The following is a 21,621-nucleotide window of genomic DNA, read 5'->3' as shown; positions in this document are numbered from 1 at the left end:
CTACCTCATGCTGCCTATTTGAAATCAATACCTCACCCTCCATATAACCTGGCACCACTATTCTATTCTGCATCTCTATAGTTTTGTCTTTTCCAGAATGGCATATAAATGGAATCATGTATTATGCCAAGAATTAACTCTGGCTTCTATGACTTAGCACAATGCATTTGAGATTCAACCATATTGTTGCATGTATCATAGTTGTTCCTTTTTTATTTTTGTTTTGTTTATTTTTATTTATTTATTCATTCCCTAGTAGGGGTATTTGGGTTGTTTTCAATTTTTAGTGATTACAAGCATTGCTGCTATAGCAATGGTATATAGGTTTTTGTTTTGTTTTTATATAATAGTGTTCTAGTTTGCTAATGTTGCCGGAATGCAAAACACCAGATGTGGATTGGCTTTTATAAAAGGGGGTTTATTTGGTTACACAGTTACAGTTTTAAGGCCATAAAGTGTCCAGGGTAAGTCATCAACAATCGGGTACCTTCACTGGAGGATGGCCAATGGCATCTGGAAAACCTCTGTTAGCTGGGAAGGCACGTGGCTGGCATCTGCTCCAAAGTTCTGGTTTCAAATGACTTTCTCCCAGGACAGTCCTCTCTAGGCTTCAGCTCCTCAGAAATGTCACTCTTAGTTGCTCTTGGGGCGTTTGTCCTCTCTTAGCCTCTCCAGAGCAAAAGTCTGCTTTCCAAGGCCGTCTCCAAAATGTCTCTGTAAGCTGAAGCTCCTCTTTCAGTTCTAGAGCATTCTTCAAAGTGTCCCTCTTGGCTGTAGCTCCTCTTCAAAATGTCACTCTCAGCTGCACTGAGTTCCTTCTGTTTGCCAGTTCATTTATATGGCTCCAGTGATTTAATTTAGACCCACCCTGAATGTTTGGGGTAACACTTCCATGGAAATTATCCAATTAGAGTCACCACCCATAGTTGGGTGGGGCGCATTTCCATGCAAACAACCTAATCCAAACCTTCCAACTTAATCCCCACTAATATGTCTGCCCCCACAAGATTGCATCAAAGAATATGGCTTTTTCTGGGGGACATAATACATTCAAATGGGCACAAATAGCAATACTGGGACATAATTCACATAGATAAAATTCATTTATTTAAAGTATGCAATTCAACCAATATTACAATCTTTTCATCACCCCCACAAGAAACCATGTATACATTAGCAGTAGTTCCCATTTGCCCCCCATAGCCAATCAATAATTTACTTTCTATCTCTCTAACTATCCTATTCTAGACAATTACTATAAATGAAATCATACAATATGTGGTTGTTTTTTAGTGGATTCTTTCACTTCGCGAAATGTTTCAAGTTGCAGCTATATTGTAGCATGTGTTGCTACTTTATTTACTTTTATTGCCAAATAATATCCCATTCTATGGATATACCACATTTTATTTATATCAGTTCATGGACATCTGGGATGTTTCTTCTTTGAGGATATTGTAAATAATGCTGCAATGGAATTGTTAGGTTGATTGTTTTCAAAAGTGGCTATACCCAACTTTTAAAAAAGCTGTAAAAGAGTTCAGAGTTCAATTAGAGATATGAATGAAACACATATGTTTAGGACTATGGCAAATCAGACCAAAGGGTAAAGGATGTTATTAATGGTGTTTTGAAACTTCAACTTCTGTCTAAGACCAAGGGAAGAGATGTTTGTCTGGTGCAAGATCTGTATTTTCTGCAGCACACTAAATTTAATTTGTATGGTCAATTTATTCAAACACCGTAATTACATGGATCTTTGAATAGGAAGTGAGATCTGTTAGGTTTGTACAGTTAGTGCGAAATCCTGATATATCCCAAAGTAATTTGGGCAGAGAATAAAAATATATTCCCCGAGGAACTGGGGAAAAATGTGGAAATGTTGGACTTCCCCACCTGGGTTATTACTGATATTCTCACAAATATTGTGGACTAACAATTTAGGAGGCCAAGCCCTTGATCTTGGGACTTGCCCTTATGAAGCTTGTTACTGCAAAGGAGAAGCTAAGCCTACTTATAATTGTGCCTAAGAGTTTCCTCCAGAGAACCTCTTTGTTGCTCAGATGTAGCCTCTCTCTCTAGCTACGCCCACTTGACAGGTGAACTCACTGCCCTCCCTGCTATGTGGGACATGACTCCCAGGGGTACAAATTTCCCTGGCAATGTGGGACATGACTCCCTGGAATGAGCCTGGACCCGGCCTGGTGGGATTGGGAAAATCTTGACCAAAAAGGGGAAGCAAAATGAAACAAAATAAAGTTTCAGTGGCTAAGAGATCTCAAATGGAGTCCGGAGGTCACTCTGGAGGGCTTTCTTACGTGCTATCTAGATATCCCTTTTTAGGTTTCAGTGTATTGGAATAGCTAGAAGGAAATACCTGAAACTGTGGAAATGCAACCCATTAGCCTTGATTCTTGAAGATGATTGCATCACTATATAGCTTACATGGTGTGACTGTGTGATTGTGAAAACCTTGTGGATCCCACTCCCTTTATCCAGTGTATGGACAGATGAGTAGAAAAATGGGAACAAAAACTAAATGAAAAGTAGGGTGGGATGGGGGTGATGGAATGCTTTGGGTGTTCTTTTTTACTTTTATTTTTATTCTTATTTTTGTTCTTTTTGAAGTAAGGAAAGTGTTCAAAAATTTATTGGGGTGATGAATGCACAGCTATATGATGGTACTGTGAATAGTTGATTGTACACTGTGGATGATTGTATGGTATATGAATATATCTCAATAAAACTGAATTTTTTTAAAAAAAATGGCTGCACCATTTTATATTCCCACCAGAAATATATGATGCTTCCGGCTTCTCCCCATCCTCATCAACGCTGGTTTATATCTGTTTTTTGGTTAAAGACATCCTAGTGGGTTTGAATTTCATTGTGGTTTTGCATTTCCCTGATGGCTAATGATGTTAAACAACTTTCTTGTTCTTTTTGGCCATTTGTATACCTTCTTTGAAGAAATATCTATTCAGATATTTTGTCCATTTTAATTGGGTTGTTTGTCTTTTTATTAAGTTCTAGCTGTTCTTTATATATTTCCAAAACAAGACCCTTATCAGATATTTTCTACCATCGGATGATGGGTTGTCATTTCACTTTCACGATGCTATCTTTTGAAGCACAACAAATTAATTATGATGAAGTTCATATCCAAGAAGTCTTTGGCTAATGAATGGTCATGAACATTTACTGCTATATTTTCTTCTAATAGTTTTATAGTTTTAGCTATAAGTCATAATCTACAGTTCATTTTGAGTTCATTTTTGTCTATTGTATGAGTAAGAAGTCAAACTTCATTTTTTTGCTTGTGTATTTCCACTTGCCCCAACACAATTTATTGAAGACTATTCTTTCCCCCATTGTATTGTACTGACATGCTTGTTGAATATCAATTGACCAGACATGTGGAGGTTTGTTTTTGGAGTCTTAATTCTATTCCATTGATCTGTACATCTACCCTTATGCTGGTACCACATTGTTTTGATTACTGTAGCTTTATATTAAATTTTAAAATTGGGAAGTGTGAGTCTATATACATTATCATTCTTTTTCAGTACTGTTTTTACTATTCTGGGTCCTTTGATGATCCCTGTGGATGTTTGGGTGAACTCATCAATTTCAGCAAAAAAGAAAAAAAGTTTGGCTTTTGATAGGGATTATATAAAATCTGTGAATTAATTTGAGTAGTATTTCCATCAAAACAATATTAAATCTTTTGATATATGAACATTGACTGTCTTTCCATATTCTTAGATATTTTTTAATTCTTTTCAAGCACGATTTATAGAATTCAGAGTATAAGTTTTGAACTTTTTGTTAAACTTATTTTCGTGTATTTTATTCATTTTGATGCTATTGTAAAGGGAATGATTCCTTAATATCATATCGGATTCTTCATTGCTAGTGTATTGGAAAACAACCGAACTTTGTATATTTATCTTGTATCCTGCAACCTTGCTGAATTCATTTATTAGTTCTGGGGAAGGCAGGGACATACCTAGCAACCATCTCCCAACCCTGCTGTACGTCTGCCTCTTTTCTATTGTGCATATTTCATACATATTTCAGTAAGTTTTCATTCTGCAGCTTGGGGAAGATAGTAGGTCTAATGAAAAGGCCTGACCATATCTTAAACCCAGAAACCAAGAACAAGTAGTTTTCATTTCTCACAGGGTGGGGACTCTCAGTGGCAAGGTCCCCTCCTGCCTGGGGTTGTATAAATGCCCTGCCTTTGGGCAGCACAGATTTGTCTCTCCTCTCTGATTCAGAAAATGGGGTATGTTGCGTTACCTTCCACTGACCCTGACCTGAGCACTTGGCCTCCCTGGGAGAATGGCCACAATGGGATCTGTTCCCCTGCTCTTTTAGATGCTTTGTGCTGTGTGATAATAAAACGGTCATTTGCTAAAAGTTTCTGTTGCACCTGAAACTGCGTTCTCATGATGCACAATATAGAAACTCATTCCACAAGTTCTAATAGCTTTTTTTTTTTTTGCTTTTAGTGGGTTCCTTAGGATTTTCCATATACAAAGCCATAGTATCTGCAACTAGAAATAGCTTTACTTCTTCCTCTACAACTGGATGCTTTATTTTTATTTTCTTACTTAATTGATCTGGGTAGACCCTTCAGTACAATGTTAAAAAAAGGTGACCAGATTTGACATATGTAACTTATCCCAGATCTTAGGGGAAAGCTTTCAGTCTGTCACCATTAAATATATTAAAATTTGAGTTTTTCATGGATGCCCTTTATCAGGTTGAGAAAGTTGCCTTATATTTCTGGTTTTTTTTAGTGTGCTTTTCATGAAGGGGTGTTGGATTTATTGTTACCTATCTTTCTGCAATTGTTGAAATGATCATGTGGGTTTTTTTTCCCCTATATTCTATTGATATGGTATATTGATTTTTCAGATGATAAATCAACATTGCATTCCTGGTATAAATTCCAGTTGGTCTCTGTCTGCAATCCTTTTTATATTTGCTGGATTGGGTTTGCTAGTATTTTATTGAGGATGTCTATATTTATATTCATAAGAATTATTGGTCTGTAATTTTCTTTTCTTACGATATCCATGTCTGGTTTTGCTATCAGAGTAATACTGACTTTACAGAATGAGTTGGTAAGTGTTTCCTCTTTTTCTATCTTTTGGAAGATTGTGTAAAAAAAACTGGTATTGTTTTTAAAATGTTTGGTAGAAAATTCACCTGTGTAGTCATTTCTGCCTGGGATTTTTTTCTGGTTGTTTTAAGGGTATATTTGTTCTGTTTTGTTTTGTTTTTTTACTGATTAAATAACTATTTCCCCTAGAGTCAGTCTCGGTATATTTTATTTTTCTTGGAATCTTTCCACTTCATTTAAGTAATTTAATTTGTTGACATAGAACTGTTATAGTATTCTCTTAAATACTTTTCTCTTTAAGATGAGACTTAATGTCCCCTCTTTCATTCCTGATTTTGCTAATTTAAGTCTTCTCTCTTTTTCCTTGATCAGTACAGTCAAAGGTTTGTAAATTTTGTTGATTTTTTAAAGAAACAATTTTGGATATCTCTAATTTTCTCTATTGGTTTTGCATTCTATATTTTGCTAATTTCTGCTCTTATCTTTGTTTCCTTCCTTAGCTTGCTGTAGGTAATTTTGCTTTTCTTTGCCTAGTGTTCTTAAAATGAAAGTTTAGATTATTGATTTCAGATATTCTTTCTTTTTAAATATAGGCATTTATACATACATATTTCCTTCTAAGCACTGCTTTAGCTGCATCCTGTAAGATTTGTTATGTGTCTTCATTTTAATCCATTTCAAAGTATTTTCTAACTTTCCTTATGAATTATTCTTTGAGCCCTTGCTTATTTAGGTGTGTGCTGTTTAATTTTCTCATATTTTTAAATTTCCAAAGTTTATTTATGTTGTTGATTTCAAATCCCATTCCACTGTGATAAGAAAACATGCTTTTCAGGACTTCCATTCTTTCAAATTTATTGAGGACTTTTTATACCTTAGAATGTAGTGTATACAGGAGATGTCCCATGTGCACTTGAGAAGAATGTGTTTGCTGATGTTATTGGGTTGGATTTCTATAGGTGTCTGTTCAGTGTAGTTTGTTTACAGTGTTGTTCAAATCTTCTATTTCCTTGTTGATCTTTTGCATAGGTCTTCTACCCATTATTGAAAGTGGGATATTGAATTAACCATCTGTTATTGTTGAATTGTTGATTTCTCCTTTAAATTCTGTCAGTTTTTCTTCATGTATTTTGGGGCTCTGTTGTTAGGTGTGTATGTGTGTGTGTGTGTGTGTGTGTGTGTGTGTGTGTATATATTCATAATTATTGCATATTCTTACTGAGTTGTCTCTTTCATCAACAATTGTCTGTTTTATCTCTAGTAATATTTTTAGTTTAAAAGTCTGTTTTTCTTGACATGTGCATAGCCACTCCAGTTTTCTTTTGTTACTGTTTGTATATCTTTTTTCATGCTTTTACTTTAACTTATTTAAATCTTTGAATCAAATGAGTGTCTCCATTAAGCAGCATATTAAGTACCTCTTTTTTTTTTTTTGTAAATCCAGCTTATAATTGGATTGCTTAATCCATTTACATATAATTTTATTGTCGATGTAGTTGGATTTATTTCTACATTTTACTTTATTTTCTCTATGTCTCATGTGATTTTTGTTCCTCTATTCTTCATTTAAAACTTTCTTTTGCATTAAGTGAATGTTTTCTAGTGAAAGATTTTAATTCCTATAATGATTTTTTCACTATATTTTTAATATTATTTTGTTAGTTACTCTAGGGCATACTATGTATATCCTAACTTATCAGAATCTACTGTATATTTATACTAAATTAGTTCCTGTGACATATGGAGATGTTATACCTATATAGATTCAATTATGTAGGGAATGCTACAAGTTGGAATCTCCAATGAAGGTGAAGTTGAATTCTCCAGGAGAATCTGACTGACTGAAGTAGAGATTAAAATCCTTCTTATTTCTGAAATCTTTAGTTCTGGCTTTAAGACATACAATTGATTGTGTGAAGAGACTCCCGTCTTCACTCAGGGCAATCTCCTTTGTTGATTGTAGAAGCTGTCAACCATAGATGATCAACCGACTATAGGTGCAAATCCGTCTATAAAATTCTCTCACAGTAACTCTCACAGTAACAATCAGGCCAGAGCTTACTTGACCAAACAGCTGGACAAAATAACTCTAGTCATGCTGACTCATGAAATTAATCATCCCACAAAGTAAATAATATATTGTTGTAAGTATTGATTTATATTAATATATGTCTTTAAAGTGGCTGAGGAAAGACAGAAGTACAAAGAAATATTTATAGAATTAGATATAATAACCTTATTATTTCTGGTTTTCTTCATTTGTTCCTATGAATTTGAGTTAACATATGGTGTCATTTCCACACTCCAACACAGCTTTTGCTCCCACACATCTTCTCCGCCATGATAGTTAAATATATTATATGTCTGTATGTTATAGGAACAACAATACAATGATATACATATTGTTTTATACATTGATTTTAAGTCAGTTAAGAGAAGAAAACAAAATAAACACGAGTTTATATGTTTATACATTTATTACAATTACATAATTTCCTCTACTGGAACTGTTTGAATTTTCATGTGGATTTGAATTATTGTCTGGAGTCATTTTTGTTTGAGCTTGAAGAACTTCCTTTAGTGTTTCCCAATTTTGAGGTAAAGCATCCAGTTTCTGTAGAATTCTTTTTTTTTTTTTTTTTTGAGATATTATTTAGCAAGTTGAAGAAGTTCTACTCTATTTCTATGGTGCTATGAGTTTTTATCTGGAATGGCTGTTGAATTTTGTTAATTGATTTTTCCTTATCAGTTGACAAGATCATGTGATTTTAACTATATGTTTATATGGTGAAGCACACTGGTTTTTTGTTTGTTCATTTTGTTTTTGTTTTTTGCTTTAAGTGTATGGACTCACTTAATTTTGTTTTTTAAGTATAACAGATTTAAAGTAAATTTCAAAAGTGCTCTAATCTTTTTATTTTACATTTTACATATCATCTGAACTCATTTAATCTTCACAACAGCCATACACTGTTTATTCCCATTTTACAGATGTAGAAACTGAGGCAGAGCTGGGCTTCAAATCCAGACCAACTGTGTGCATACTTTGAGCTATGCAGCACTGCCTCCGGGATCCAGCCCAAATGATTGATTTTTGAAGGTTTAAATAGTCTTGCACTGCAGGAATAAATCCCTCTTGGACATCATGCATCACTATTTTATATATTGCTGGATTCAATTTATGGATATTTTTGAGGATTTTAGCATATTTGTTCACAAGTTTTTATTTCTTGTCATGTCCTTGTCTGATTTTGGTATCAGGATAGTGCTGGCTTCATCAAGTGAGTTAGGAAGTGTTATCTGCTCTTCTATCTTATTGAAAAGATTTTGAAAAATTGGTATTTTTTTTTTCTTAAATATTTTGTAGAATACATTAGTGAAAATATCTGGGCCTAGAAATTCTTCATTGAAAGTTTTTATCTATAAATTTGATTTCTTTAATTGATATAGGTTATTCAGGTGATCTACTTGTTGAACTGGTTTAGGTATTTTGTGTCTTTCAAGAAATTGGTTCATTTTATCTAAATTCTAATTCAGATGTCAGCAAACATTTTCTTAATGGGGTAGATTATGAATATGTTAGGCTTTGCATGTTAGGAGGGGAAAATTGAAAAGATTATGTAGGTTCTTATATAACCATTTAAAATGAAACCATATCTCATGGCCAATATCTGAAAAAGTGGCAGGCTGGATTTGGTAAGCCAAAGTTTGCCAACCTCTGTTTCAGTTGGCCCATAGTATTGATAAGATTTTCTAAAGCCTTGCTAATTTTCTATCTACTTTTCCTATCAGTTATTCAGAAAGAACATTGAAACAATCAAATTTACTATGCATTCATCAATTTCTTTTAAAATGTTATAGTTTTCATTATTTTATATCTTTTGGAACTCTGTTTCTGGGTAAAAACACTTTTAAGATTGTTATATGTTTTTGGTGAACTGACAAATATGTGGGGTTTGTTGAGCTTTTTAAATCTATAAATGAATGCCTTCCATCAAATTTAGGAAATACTTTACTACTGTTTCTTCATGTACACCTTGTGCCAAATCTCTTTTTCTTCTCTTTCAGGGACCCCAATGCCAAAAATATTAGAGATTTTATATTATTATTCTGGTCCCTTAGGCTCTGTTCATTTTGTTTTCCATCTGTTTTCTTTCCATTGTTCTGACTGGATTTCTAGTGATCTGTCTTCAAGTTTCCTTATTCTTTCCCCTGACATCTCTATTCTGTTATTGAACCCTTCCACTTTTTTTTTTTTATTATTTCAGATATTTTATTTTTTCAATTCTAAAACTCCCATTTGCTTCTGTTGTAGGTTTTATATTTCTCTTTCAAGCCTGTTTAACTCCCCATTCATTTCAAGACTGTTCATGCTTGTATCATGAAGTATGATTATAATAACATCTTTAAAATCATTGGTAATTCCAAAACCTGGGTCATCTCAGGATTTTTATCTATTGATTGTCTCTTCTCTTGAAACTTAGTTAGGTTTTCCTGGTTCTTGGTCAGATAGATAGTCCTAGTTCTTGATTACTAGTTTATATTTCTCCCTAGCTAATGTTATTTACTTAGAAGTCTAAGGTAGTTTTGTTGTTGTTGTTACCATTAGATAGAGTTGGGCTTTTGGGAAAAGAGCTCACATTTATGAATAATTATTATTACGCAGAGTGATAAATTGAAATTGCTCTTTTTTTGAGTAACTTTGGATTGCATCCTGGACATTTGGAAACTATGATGTGAGAAATTAGGTCTTTTTAAAATCCAGTGGAATATTTTGAGTTTTGTTCGTTTTAGAGGCAATCAACTTGTTTGTGGTGATTCTAAATGTAAGTTCATTTTTCAAAGTGTTTTCTGTGGAGTTTGTCTCTTCCTCTCAACTGAGCCACTCAGGATGCTGCCACTACACTGTACTTTTGTAGTTCTGTGATTTGGTGGGAGAAGATAAAGAAGGAAACATGAAGAATTCTTGCTGTTCTCTCTGGCTCAAAGGGAATTTTTTTTTCTCTGGGTCTTCTGACTGGAAAGAGTTATTTCTTAGAGATTTTGATGACCATGCCCATCCTGTAATTCAATATCTCTCTTTGAGAGGAGGTAAAATGGGAAAAAATGGAAACATACCACACTATTGGTTATTATTGAATTTTTAATTTCCTTCTTAATCCAGCTGCTTTAATTTACTTTTCTTATTCCTCAGGTAGTGCCATTTTGTATGTTGTCAGTTGTAAGCAGTCCTGGGAAACTTTCAGTTAGAGTCTTTTTAAAGTTATGAGACAACACACCTTCACACAAAAACACACACTTCAAAAACAGAACTGCTACAAAAAGGATTACTAGTTTATATTTCTCCCTAGCTAATGTTATTTACTTAGAAGTCTAAGGTAGTTTTGTTGTTGTTGTTACCATTAGATAGAGTTGGGCTTTTGGGAAAAGAGCTCACATTTATGAATAATTATTATTACGCAGAGTGATAAATTGAAATTGCTCTTTCTAAAGAAAGTTTGTTTTTCAAAATCTTTATTTCCTTAAAATTATTTATAGAACTTCATAAACCAGTTGTCATAATTGATCACAAATGATACCTGCATAAATTAGTCGGTTTGATTGCTCATATTTTATCCAATTTATAAGTAGTTCTTATACCTAAAAGAGGAACTAGCCAAATGGCTCTCAAATATTCAGGCAATTTTGCCAAAAAACAGAAGGAAATGTATTTTCATAAATTTTAAAATTATCTGATCTCCTCTAAGTTTAAAAAAAGCCAATATACCCACAATTTAAATTTATTATTATTATTAAATGGTCCTAAAAGACATTGAAACTCTTTAAGCATATTTTTAGAATAAGTTTTGTCAATATCTATCTCTACAGTATCTCCAATGTGCTTTTTAGTATTTAAATTAAAAAAATTAAAATTAGTGAGATTTCCAAACAACCAGGACATTAAAAATCAACCCCTGTGCCATGGAGTAATTGGGGCTAAGATAAAAGTTACAGTCCAGAAAAAGCTAAATATTGATCTGTTCAGTTTGCATTCATTATTGCTGATCTTTCAGGATTTAAATATCGATTGTACACTGTAGTTACGATAAGCTAGAGCAAGTATCATCCATATTGCAATGGTTGGCAAAAGAAAACGAGTTTTAACCTCAGTAAGCCTGTGTCCTAGTTTAAAAATGCCACCCTCCTTCTAAATCTTTAGACTGTCTGTGAAAAAATTAATAATTTATTAAAACCTATTTTATTACAGGGTCTTCCCTTCTGTTTCTCTGGCATTATGCCAGTATATACTATGAAGTAACAGTTAGAAAATGACCCCCACTTCTTCAAATGAGTTGTTTCTTTAGTTTGGGTTAATAGTAATCATTTGTTTGTAAAAATACTAGAGATATTTCTCAGGATGGCTAAACTTTCATGCTGGTTGTGGCTCTTTGCCAGGGTCTAATATGACATCAGAGTGCTATTACCATGACTGTGCCATACTAGAGTTATAACGCATTGCTCTGATGATATATTAAACATTGACTTGGAACCTGAATATATAATTGGTGATGACAGAAGGAAGCATAATTTAATATCTTCCATGCCACCTTCCTCCTCTTCTATCCCTCCTGAATTGCATAGGGTCATGTCTTCTCAGTGCATTACCATTATTTAAAATAGGATACCCTGATGTGTAGCACACATTTGTAAGCTCCTACCAAGATCCTTTGGTTGGAAATATTTTGTACATAATACAACATTCAAAGGACTTTTCCAATTTTTTTTTAACAAAGCAGAGCTAAAGACGGGATTTTTTTCCTTTCTACCCAATAAAGAGTACAATGGCATTTTAAAATTAAATACTTGATTGCTCATAGTTCAAAAAAGCATAAAACATGCCTTGAAATGTCTTACACTGAAGATCGTTTGTTTTCAATCTGTCTAGAAATCATATTTATAAACTCTCAGCCAACCTTTCAGAGACAAAATATTCTTCACATTTTTACCAACCCAGCAGAATCAACTTCTGCCATATTGTCTCATTGACATTTATTTCTTATAATAATCAGCAAAAAAAGTATTATGGTGAAGAAAATCAGAAGCAATAAGTTCAGGTTGCCCTTGAGTCACTACTTTAGATTTGTCTTTCTCTGTTTCCTAAGGATATTTTTCATTTAGTTTCTCTTTCAAGTATCATCTGAGCTGTCAGTTATTTTCCTAAAAATGCTACAATGTGATTTTCAGAAATGTTGCCTTAAATTCATCATCCTGTGAGGAGTCCAGAGATAGTAATTTCCCTTTTACCTTTATTTTCAGGTTTCTAACATTTGACATTATTTGGCCTTGTGAGTGCAAGGAAAGATATAGCTCATGGCTTGATGACAATTTCCTGGACTCTGCCTTTTTCGAATTTCAAATAATTATGTATTTCTAAAACAGTCACTTTTAAACAGGCAAAAGTTTTCCACCATCTCTTTCTTCACAGTTTTTGTTAGGAATAATAGAAAAATTTCAGAAACAAATCCTACTCAGTTTCCACATAAGCTGTTCACAATGGAGGAGGATCTTAGACAATTGTGTTGTCCTGTAATTGGCAAAATATGCTGCAGGATTGCACCTGTTCAGCCCTTATACGAGAATCTGTCTTTACTTTTATTATACATTTAAAAAATGTATTCTAGTAATATATATATACAACCTAAAATTTCCACTTTTAACCACATTTAAATATATAATTCAGAGCTATTAATTATGTTCACAATGTCATGCTACCGTCACCACCATCCATTACCAAAAACTTTTCCATTGTCCCAAGGAGACACTCTCTACATTTTAAACCTTGAATCCCTATTCCCTACCCCCACTATGTCCCCTGGTAACTGATATTCTAGATTCTGACTCTTGAGTTTGCATATTCTAATTATTTCATATCAATGAGATCATACAATATTTTTGGGTCTGGCTTATTTCACTCAACATGAGTCTTCAAGGTTTATCCATGTTGTTGCATGTATTGGAACTTTGTTCCCTTTACAGCTGAATAATATTCCCTTTTGTGTATATATGACACAATGTTGTGTATCCGTTCATTGGTTGATGGGTTCCTTTTATCTTTTGGCAATTGTGAATGATGCCACTATGAACTTTGGTGTGCAAATATCTGTTTGAGTTCCTGCTTTTAATTCCTAGTAGTGGGATTGTGGGTCATAGGCTAAAGTTTCTGAGAAATAGCCAAACTGTCTTCCACAGTGACTGCATCATTTTACGTTTGTACCAGCAATGAATAAGTATTCTATTTCTCCACATCCTCTCTAACACTTGTAATTTTCTGCTTTATTAATAGTAGTCATTTTAGTGGGTATGAAATGGTATCTCATTGTGGTTTTGATTTGTATGTCCCTAATGGCTATGATATCAAGGATTTTTTTCATTTGCTTTTTGGCCATTTGTTTATCTTTTTTTGGAGAAACAACTATTCAAGATTTTTTTTTACCATTTTCTTAATTGAGTTATTTTACATTTTGTTGAGTTGAAGGATTTCTTCTTATATTCTGGATATCAAACCCTTATTTGTGGTTTCCAAATATTTTCTTGTATTGTGTAGGTTGTTTTACTTTCATGATAAAGTTCTTTGAGGCTCAAACATTTCTAATTTTGATGAAGTGCCATTTATCCATTTTTTCTTTTCTTGCTTGTGCTTTGGGTGTGAAGTCTAAGAAATCATTGCCAAGGTCGGTCCTGAAAATGCTTTCCTTTGTTTTCTTCTAGGAGTATTATAGTACTGGTTCTTATATTTAGGTCTTTGATCCACTTTGATTTGATGTTGCCATATTGTGTAAGGTAGGGGTTCACTTTCATTCTTTAGAATTGGAGATCCTGTTTTTCCAGCACCACGTGTTGAATAGACCATTCTTTCCCATTTGAGTCATCTTTGCTCTCTTGTCAAAAGTCAGTTGGCCATGAATATGAGGGTTGATTTCCAAATTCTCAATTTGATTCCATTGGTATATTTGCCTTGTCAAAATTTTACATTCCTGAGCCTTCAAAAAGGCCTTTTGGGTCAGATTTTCTAGGAGTAGGACATGGGAATATGAGTATTAATATATTCCTGATTCAGTGTTATACATACTGAAAATTTAAAGACAAATAATCTAGGATGCTATGTTGCTTCAGGTCTTGATTTTCAATAAAAGTATTAAATTGCACTTATTTTTTTCCATGAAGTCACTGGATTTTTTACATTTTATAAATCTAACCTGCAAGAAATCAAGTTTTCCCTACTTCATACCGTATGCAAAACTTACTTCAAAGAGGATCATAGACATATATGTAAGAGCTGAAACTATCAAATTCTTAAAATAAAATATAGGAGTAAAATATAGGAGGTAATGATTTCCTAGATATGAGACCAAAGCACAAGTGATAAGAGAAGATTGACAAGTTGGGCTTTATCAATGTAAAACCTTTTATTCCTCAAAGAACACCATTAAGGACATGAAAAGACAACCCATAGACTGGAGAAAAAATGAAATAGAGAATTAAGAAAAACAATAGAGAGAATTAACAAAACCAAAATTTGGTTCCTTGAAAAGATCAATAAAATCAACAAATCTTTAACCAGATTGACAAAGAAAATAAGAGAAAGGACACAAATAACTAAAATCGATAGTGAAAGGGGGTGTATTACTATTGACCCCACAGAAATAAAAGGGATTATAAGAAGATACTGTGAACAACTGTATGCCAACAAATTAGATATCCTAGATGAAATAAGAAAAGTCCTTAGGGACACACAAACTACCTTAACTGACTCAAGAAGAAATAGAAGATCGCAACAGACCAGTAACTAGTGAGGATTTTGAATCAATCATCAAACCCTCCCAACAAAGTAAAGCCCTGGAACAAATGGCTTCACAGGGGAATTTTACCAAATGTTACAAGAAGAATTGAAGAGGAGGGAACACTCCCTAACTCATTCTATGAGGCTGACATCATCACCCTCATACCAAAGCCAGATAAAGTTACCACAAGAAAAATTACAGAACAATATACTATATGATATAGACACAAGAATCTTCAACAAAATGTTAGCAAACCAAATCCAACTGCAAATGTAAAGAATTATACACTTTGATCAAGTGGGTGGTTCAGCATAAGAAAATCAACTGTTATGCACCACATTAACAGAATGAAGGACCCCCCCCCTCCACACACACACACGATCATCTCAGTTGATGCAGAAAAGGCATTTGACAAAATCCAGCACTGCTTCTTGATAAAAACATGTAGAAAGCTAGAAATAGAAGGAAACATCCTCAACTTGATAAAGGGCATATATGAAAAACCCACTGCTAACATCATACTTAACTGTATAAGATTTCCTTTTTTTTTTTTTTTTAAGAACATTTCCAAAGTGCCTATAAGCTATTCAGAGGCAAGAAGGTAGGTTAAACAATGCTGTTCTATGCTTTAGGATATAAGAACCCAAGCAGCATAGAGGACTTTAGTTTCATTTAAAGAACAAGGCTTCAGCATTACACAAGGTCACAAATAAGTATATTAATCACAGGTGGAATATTGATATAATTCTTTAAGAAATATCTTTTCCAAACCATTATGTATAATGCTATAAAAAGAATGAGTGTCATATAGTTTCATAGACTAAGACATAAAGATATTTCAGGATTTTAAACTGAATTTGGGCAAATTTGTAACAGCCTACTCAGTTTTCACTAAAACTGTTTTAATAGTATATGCAAATACAACTTTAAACATGGTAACTTGGATTTTCTTAAAGTGGGAGTGATAAAGATGTTTCTCAATGACTGACAAAAGATGGAGTAGCCAGTTCTGAATTTATCAGTTTTCTGATCTTGGACATGATATTAATTTTCTCTCTGTTATAGTTCACAACCAATAAAATTGGGTAGCAACAGAAAGTATATAATCTACACAGAGTATTTACAGAATGTCTGGCATATATAAAATTAATTAATGATATTTATTGATATATATAATTATATTTATTACAAACTTTTTTAAAATTGCACTTCCATTTATACTCTTGCTCCAGGCCCTTACTTATCAGGGAAAGTCCTACCTTTGCCCTTTCATTACTCCATTTCTCAGCTCTCATACTTTCTGCATAAAGGCATCTTTCTAAACCCCAGCTCTTCCTCCAATATTTCAACATTTTGCAAGGCTACCCTGCCTCCAAGTTGCTGGGTAATCCAGAATTAAAAGCCCTGGATACTTCTCGAGAGCTCTCAAGCCCCATGTCTGGTCTCAGTCATTCTTCACATTCTAGTTTTATCTTGCTCTGTCCCCCGGAAATCTACTTATGCATTAGTCGTGCTGTTCTCCGCTCAGCCTCCATGTACACTTGTGTTCATCCTGGTCCACCTGAATAAAATGGAATCCCCACCCTCCAATCAACCATGGAAGTTCAGCCCATGCTTGATCCAAGCTCCAAGAATCTTTCCCTGTCTACAGCAGCCTATCTGATCTCAATCAACTAGATCTTACTACCCAAAATGCGGTCCACTCATTTGTAATAAGTTATCCACTGGGAACTTGGAAATGCTTCATCTGAGGCTTCACCCCAGGTCTATTGAATCAGGGGCTGCATACCAACAAGTACCCCAGGTGATTCCTATGCACCTTAAATTTTTACAAGCACTGACAAGGTCCACTTAGAGCAGTGATGAGCATTTTAAACTGTGTACTACAATCACCTGGGATCTCCTAAAAATATGACTCCCAGACTCCATTCCTAGATATCCTGATTCAATTGGTATGAGTTTTATATCAGGAAGTCTATTTTTAAAGTTTCTGGTAAATCCAATTTGTAGCCAAGGCTGGGACCCATTGTACCACGGCATATGGTGTGTTTTGTTCTCCAATTTTTCACAGATTACAATTGCCTCTAACTAAACAGATGAAAAATAATACAGCCCTAAGTGCAGTGAGCTTCCATAATTTCTCTGAAAGTCAACATACTCATCCAAAGTTTTAAAGCAGCTGTAATTTCTCTTGCTATCACTGTCCAGGTGCGGGTGCTTACCGCAGTAAAATAAACATCTAATATTTAAAAGCAAACATTTGTGGAGTGCTTGCTAAATTCCACAACCCATGGGTTATAGATTATCTTCATGTTTTTGATAAAGAAATTGAAATTTAGAAAGATTAAATAACTTGTTTCAGGACACACAGCTAAGTTGTACCATCAATATATAGACTTATCTGACCTCAGAACCAACACTCAACTCCTATCCAGGTGCATTCCCACACTACCTGACAATAACAGTACTAAGAAGTGGTAAAATCATTGCTCTTTGTTCCTCTAGTTTTTTAATCTAACTCCTTTCCATTCTATTTCAATTGTCAGGCTGTATCATCTTTTGCATGAATTCTTGAAAGAACTGCTCAGTTGCTCTTTCAGGCTCCAGTTCCTCAGTATACCAATCATACTGTTGCCACAGACAGCTCTTTGAAACATAAATTACATCATGTCCCTTCCTGCTCATTACATATGATGGCTCTTCTTCAATTTAGAACCTACTTCTATGCCTCTGCCTATTCTCTTTCCTCAGCTCTCCATGCCTTTGCCATCTTTAATGTCTCATATACTCCTAGTTATTCATGAAGGTAAAGATGAACTAGCCCCATTTAAAGCCTGTTAAATTATGGTCTGAGCTTCTGAATCTTTATAAATATTTAAATTACAGAAACTGTTATAAAATTGTTTTCTTTTGTGGTTGTTATATTCAATGTTTGCTGGTGTGTGGCACCAGTACCAGAATTAGTTTTGGAAGAATGGTCCTTTGGAACTCAGAAATAATATTAAAGAATACCAAGTCTGAGGTGTCCATACTTTCAGAGCATTTTATATCCAAGACTCACTTCATCATAGGACTTAATTTAATGAATATTTTATGTCCCAATTTATAGTGTATTTTTAGAGGCTTAAAAAATTAAAAAAGACTTGGGATCTTGTGAGGCAAAGATTCAATATAGTTTGTTTTCTAAGGTCCTTTTGTCTCTTCTGATGAATTCTTGACGTCTTGTGATACACTTCTTAAGTACTCAAAGATCTGGGCAATGTTTTAATTCTTGGCCAGACATGTGAAATGGGCCCTTTCCATTCGGACCAGCATCGGGGGTCAGAGGGAAAAATAAAAGCAAGAATCTCTTTAGACAAAGAAATTACAGTATATCACAGACTGACCTTGTGCAGACTGAAAGTAGCCTATAACATGCTTAATCCCAGAGGAAAGTTGGATAAAAAATATTAAGTAGAAGAGACATAATCTCTAACCATGACTATAAAAATGGACTGTACAATTCCTTCAGCTGCTGTTGAAGGTGAACTTTGACAGTCTGTCCTCCCCATCTTTATAGTCTGACATGATATCGTCTTATGTTTCATAAATCCCATACCTAGCACACTCCTTTGTATATTCTTGATGCTCAACAAATATTAGTTAGATGAATAAATTAATATTAATATCTAATATTAATATTTAGAATGTACCTAGACAATACTGAAGAAAAATGGTTTCAAAGTTACAATATATAGATTGCTTTTGTCATCTCTAGATCTATTCCAGTATATAACCACCACATACTAAATATAATTTTTAATGAACCAAAGTTAATAGTGTCATGTGTGTTGATATCAGGTATATATTTAGAGGTAAGGCCAGTTGCTACTTATGCAAACACAACTGCTTAAGCCAGGTTAATTCCAACAATCAATTAGGAACTTATGTACACATATAAAATTCATATGTAAAACACAAATTTTACCATGGTTGTTTGAATGATTTTGTTGATTAGATTGAACAGAATCTGTTTTGACTTAACTAGACACTACTTTACTGGATTCTACTCCATAGTCCAAATCATACCATTTATCTCCATGTTAAGTATACTTCCTAGTTTGCATAATTTGACTACATTTATTTGAGTGATTAAAGTGCTAAATAAGTTCCAAGACTAGCCTTAGAATTGCATAATATTGATGATTTAATATATTTTCAAATGCCTGTAATATTTTTGGCATCACTTAAAACAAAATTTTAAGACCTGATACAAATTTGCTTTGCAAACCTTCCCCTTTATTTTTTAGTATTTTACTGGTGAAGTCCTGTGAAAAATTAGCAAGGTCTCTAACGTAGAATTTAAATTCTTGCTGGCCAATGGAATTCTGCAATTCCATTAACACAAGAGCCTGACAGAGCTGAGATTTATATTGCCAGAAACTCTCATTTGATTTATAATCTGGTAATCCTTTTATCCTCCATTTATATGCAGTATAACTTGACGTAAGTGCAAGAATGCTTCCACTAATAGAATTCACGAATATTGGACCAAGGCATTTTCCAAAGATCATAAAGCCTTTCTGAAAAGGTGGGGGAAAGGGAAAGGCTGGACCTAGCTATAATGGGTCTGGCTGTAACGCCATCTAATAAAATAAAACTTAGGTTAAACCTACTGATTTTAGAACCTTAGTCTGGTATAGAGTTCTCATTAGATGGATCTGCTCTTTCAACTCAGACCACATAAGTGCTTTACCAGTCTTCTATCCACAAGAGTTTAGATACTTGTAGCTTTTGTTACATTAATATTAAAAAGTTATATAGCCTTATGAAGTGTATGCATATGGATAGAAGCAAAGAAAGAATCAGCAGTGAGAGAAGGTCTGTAACATCAGGCTGAGCCTGGGAAAATTCTGGATTATAAAGAAAGCTCAGTGCAGCAAAGAACATTTGTCACAGCCACTTCATTTACAAAACGGCATCCTAAAATCAGACACCAGTGAAAAACTTGTAACCTAAGAATCCAAGGTTTATACCTGTTGCCATCTTCTCTCCTCTAACCAATCTTCAGCCTCTTTGTCTTCCCAATGTATCCTATTTGTTGACTATACTTGGTGTATTGCTTTAAAATAAAAATATGTTTATGTTCTTTGGTATTCATTCAAATGTTGATTTCAAACTAGTGTTATTTTATTTTCATGATTTTCTCCACACATTGAAGAATACTAATTGAAAAATCTTTTAGATATGTGAAAAAATATAAACCCATATACATACATGATATATACATGAAAAAATCAATTGGAAGGTTTTATGTCATGGTTTTCTGTGGAAAGGTAAGGGGATATCAGGCGATTTGGGGTATTTTTGTGCGTTTTCTGAATTTTCTGATTTAATATGTATTATCTTGGAATTTAAAAACTCAAAAATATTCTTGTGAAGTGAACATTGCAAGTGCTGAGATAACTTAAAAAGGAAAGTATGGTAGAGTAAAATAATAAGATCACAGGAGGATAGTGCTTTATGATGTGTATTAGGTCATACAAAACATGGTGCCACTCAGAATATTCCTTTCATCCATAATACATCAGTGTTATTTTAGTCGTTTATATTTGAAAATTCACAGTATATAGCATCTCTACTACTAAATAAACTGAGATAAAACATGTTGTAAGGTTAATTTAACCACCTGCTTACAACAATATAGCAGATTTTAGAAGTAAAGCAGGATTTGAAACAAACTATGTATTATTTAAAACTACACTTCGTATCAGTAGCTTCGCATACAGATAGGATATATGAGTACCTAATTCTACTGAATTAATAGTGGCATTTTGTCTATTAACCTGGAAGTCTGAGAAAGAAGGGGAAAGGGAGATCAAGAGAAGCAGAGAAGGAAAGGCAAAGAGTCAGAGATGGAGAGAAGAAGAGAGAGGGAATTATATTGGCAATATTCATCAAGATCCCATGCCTAGCTAGATTGGAATCTCAACACAATGTCCCTTTTGTTGATGAAAAGATGAGTTGATTTCAAAATGTCTTTGTCATCTAAAGGAAGGATATTGCTGATAGGATCCCACATCACACACTCTGCCTCACAGTTTGAGCTGAATACAAAGCCTGACATAAAACTTGTACAACTAACTCTTCCTCCATTAAACTGCATATATTTATTATTAATTATTATTAAATTTCTTATCTGTAGAGTATTAGAGGGCAATGTAGAGATTTTGTTGACTCATTAGAAAGATCTAATGTGATATTCTGCAAATGCAACATTGTATTAAAAGGCTATATTTATAGCATTAATTTTAAGTTCCCATTTGAACTGGTATATTTGAAAACAATACAAAATAGGTAAATCTAAAAGTTAAAATGAGAGCTTTGCCTCTTTTAGTTTTCCAATTTGCTGAACATACACATATCCTCTCTTCTTCTTGCCTTGCATCTTCCCCCTCTATAGTTGTCCTTCACTCCTTTTTTCTATTTCCCTCTCTATTGTCTTTTACAATTTTCTCCTTCCTTCCTTCTCTCTCCATATTTTTTTTTCTTCCACCCCAGCCCCATACAAGTAGAATTTTTCACGTTAAGTTGGTTCTGAATGTCACTCAATTAAGCACAGTGATCACTAAAGACAAGTTATTAAATTACTTTCTAAAGCAAATAACATTGTCAGAATTGTAACGTGTT

The sequence above is a fragment of the Choloepus didactylus genome, chromosome 9 (assembly GCF_015220235.1).
Source record: "Choloepus didactylus isolate mChoDid1 chromosome 9, mChoDid1.pri, whole genome shotgun sequence".
Classification (NCBI taxonomy): Eukaryota; Metazoa; Chordata; class Mammalia; order Pilosa; family Megalonychidae; genus Choloepus; species Choloepus didactylus.
The sequence above is the reverse complement of the archived record's forward strand: the minus strand, read 5'-3'. Positions refer to the sequence as shown.